Genomic DNA, 3,832 nt, shown 5'->3' on the forward strand with positions numbered 1-3,832 from the left:
AGGATCAGACTCCCAAAGCACATAAAAGATTTGCACAGATTCCATTACAACGTGCTTCTTAAAGATATTAAAAAAACTTAAATAACTATAGGAATATTCAGTACTCATGACTATGCTATGCCAATATAATAAAAGTGATAATTCTACCAAAAGTAATTTACACTTTTAATTCTATAGCAATCAAATTACCAATGGAGTACTTTACAGAACTTGATGAAAAAATAACAAAATTCATTTAGAAAAACAAAGATCTAGAATATCAAGGGAAAATTATGAAAAGAACTACGGACAAAGTGGGAATAGCACTATCAGACCTCAAAATATATTATAAAGCAGCAGTTAACAACACCATCTGGTAGTGATTACAGAACAGAGAGATAGATCAATGGAACAGATTAGACAAAGGATATTCAGAAACAATATAACTCAATAACCTAGTGTTTGATGAAGTAGAAAACATGAATTCCCCAGGAAAAAATTCCCTCTCTGATAAAAATTGCTGGGAAAACTATAAAGCAGAAATTAGACTTCGGTCAACACTTTAAACCAAAATCTATAATACATCCTAAGTGGATGTACAATCTTAATATTAAAGATCATATAATAAGAAAAATAAAAGAAAAACAGAGTAAATATTCTTTTTAAATCTATGAGGAAGAGATGTTTCTTAACCAAACAATAAAGGCAATTAAGATAGAGTAAACAGATAATTTGATTACTTGAAACTTAAAAGCTTCTGCATAGATAAAATTAATGCATCTAGGATAAAAAGGGAAACATCTTTGAATCAAATTTTTTCTCAAAAGGGTTTAGTATTTAAGATATATAAACAATTAATAAATATATATGTATGTATGTGTGTATTGTATATATATATATATATATATATGTGTATGTGTGTATGTGTATGACATTTCCCAATAGTTAATTAATCAATGAATAGGATAAAAAGAATTATAAAGTATTCACAACCACATGAAGAAGGGCTCCAAATCCCAACTAATAAGAGAGATGAAAATCAAAACAAAGCCAAGGTTTTATCTCATACCTTACAAATTGGAAAAAAAAACAAACAATGGCAACTCTCAGTGTAGGGGAGGTTGTAGAAGGATAGGCTGACTGAATGAATGATGGAGGTACAACCTTTTTGGAAATTATATTTGTAATTAAACAAATAAATTGTATAAAATGTTTATACCCTTTGAACTAAAGAGTGTATTTCTGGGCTTTTCACCCAAGGAAGACATTGATAAGCATAAAGTCCCTGTATATTACAAAATATGCTACAAAACAGCACATTTTTTTCAGAAGAGTGGCCAGCAATTATCTTTATTTTCAATTAAAAGTTCTACCAAACATTCATTTTCCTTAACATTTAAACAACAAAAACAATAACACAAATTTGTTAGTAACTGTCTAATTCTCTAATTATTTTACAAATAGTGATGGATGGCAGAGGTAGAAATCAGGAGCACTGTGCATTCCTTAACAATGTAAAAAAAAAAACATTTCATTTCAAAAGTTTGGCTTTTTTCCTTTAAGAGCTTAAAGGTGCGATTCTTGGTGATCTTCTTGTTAAAGATGAGTAGCAATTTCTCTTCACATTTAGGTATTTGACAGTCATGGCACAGTACTGTACTAAAACTTTTTCCCTTAATTTTTAAACTGAGTTTAATTGTCAGAAGCTTGTTTTGCAACAGCTTTGATAATTTCTTTCCAGGTGTATTTCCCTTTTATAGTCATTTCATTCTCTTAAGCTTCTACATTAATGCCTTCAGCAGGTTTCTTTCTTTCTTTTTTTTTTTCTTTTTAGAATCAGCTTCTTTTTGTGAGTGCTTCCATTTCCTCTTCTCTGCAGGCACTTCCATCTCTTTCTCTGTCGTTCTTTCATTGTCGTGATTCTTATTTCTCTTCCTTTCTGACTCCACTGAATATTCCTTCTTAGCGTTTTAAAAAAATTTCCCCTTTTTCCTGCATTGATGATTTTGGCTTTCCTTTCCTTTTGACATCTATTTCTTCCTGGGCCCTCTTGTCCTTTTTGGATTTTGGATCACCTGAATGTTCTTGACTTTTCTAACTTTAGTTCTTTTGCTTTTTCGTGTTCTTCTGTTGCCCTTCCCTGCATTTACTATTGTTCTCTTTCCCCTTCTATTGTCCAACTGGTTTTCACTGACTTCAGGGTGGGTTGTCTTGACTTTGTTTTCTGAATGCTGATTGCCTACTTGGTTAAGAGGTCATGTCTATTGTTCTTTTTTATTTGATTCATTCATTCATTCATTTCAGAAAAAAATATCCCACAAGATATTCCACACCTGTTCCTGAAGACAGTTATAATTTTTTAAACTGTTCTTCATCCAATTCTGAAACTTGGCCTTTTTTTCTGTAATGCTATCAAAACTACTACCTTTTTCTAAAATCTCCTGCAATTTGAAGCTAATACTGGTTTTCTTCATTAATTCATGAACCTTCTGAATCCATTTCTGCTGTTTCAGTTCTTTGTTGTTTTTTATCTCATAACTTTTGTGATAATATTTCTGATTGTCACTGATAAACTTCTCAGGTTTTTGAATTCATCATTCCAGAAATCCTTGCCACAGGAAATGTATTGACATTTGTTGAACATTTCCACGTGTTTCTTTACTTGGCCTTTCTTCACTGATTCTCCACATTCATTGCATGTAAAAATATTTTAGTAGTAATTTTACTCTACTCAAAATAGATGGAAAATTCTTGATCTTAAGTCTTGTGATCCTGAGGGGAGGGCTGCTTGATAGGGAAGTCCTAGCAGCTAGTGGAAGTGAGGGCAAGTGACCAGAAGGTAAGCTGCTATCCACAATTGGCCAGGGCAGGGGTCTCTGTGCTATCCTCTGGATAACCATTTCTATTGTCTGCACCGTGCAGGTGGGCTCCTCAGGGGTAGTGTCAGCTTCTTTCCCTCAGCCTACACAGACTCGCTGAGACTCCCCAGCTTGGAGAGGGTGGTGGGAATAGCCAAGAATGGGAAACAAGAGATGTCCATAAAATGGGGAATGGTTAAACAAACTGTGATACAAGAATGTATTGGCATGCTACTATAGTGTAAGAAATGATGATTGTGTTAAATCACAGAAAGATATATATGAATTGATGCAGATTGAAATAGAAGAGCCAAGAAAATAACATATACATCAATGACAACACTATACATGGAGAGATCAACAAAACATCAGCATTTTAAAGTGAGGGTAATGAGATTGTGAAAACCAAGCAGGAATCAAATGAAGGGAAACAATAAATTGGGAAATCATTTTTTTTTACATTTAAAGGTTCTGATAAAGGCTTCATTTCTAAAAATATAGAGAACTGACTGAAATTTATAAGAATTCAAGCCATTCTCCAATTGAAAACTGGTCAAAGGATATGAACAGACAATTTTCAGATGAAGAAATTAAAACCATTTCTAATCATATGAGAAGGTACTCTAAATCACTATTGATCAGAGAAATGCAAATTAAGATTATGTATATATATATATATATATATATATATATATATATACACACACACACACACACACATAAAACAGTGTATATTAGGCTGTGGAGATAAGTAGATGTCAAAAGCCTTTATATATCTAAAATACCATTATAAATTGATATTTAGTACATTTTTAAAATCTAGAAAACTAAAGCTAAAGACTGAAACTTTTTGAGATGAGGATCATTCACTTCTGGACTTCCCTTTTCCAGTAACACAACTAACTGTAATAAAATTAGGTAACACTTTGGAAGAAACTAGGCATTGATCCACACCTAATGCCACTTACCAAGATAAATTCAAAATGAGTTCACAA

At 32.3% G+C, this 3,832-nt stretch overlaps 1 pseudogene; it reads right to left on the reverse strand.

Moving 5' to 3' along the window:
• Positions 1–1,433: 1,433 nt before the first annotated feature.
• LOC100928756 lies at positions 1,434–2,677 on the reverse strand (annotated as a pseudogene).
• Between the last annotated feature and the right edge of the window lie 1,155 nt (positions 2,678–3,832).

This window comes from Sarcophilus harrisii, chromosome X (assembly GCF_902635505.1).
Source record: "Sarcophilus harrisii chromosome X, mSarHar1.11, whole genome shotgun sequence".
NCBI classification, from domain to species: domain Eukaryota; kingdom Metazoa; phylum Chordata; class Mammalia; order Dasyuromorphia; family Dasyuridae; genus Sarcophilus; species Sarcophilus harrisii.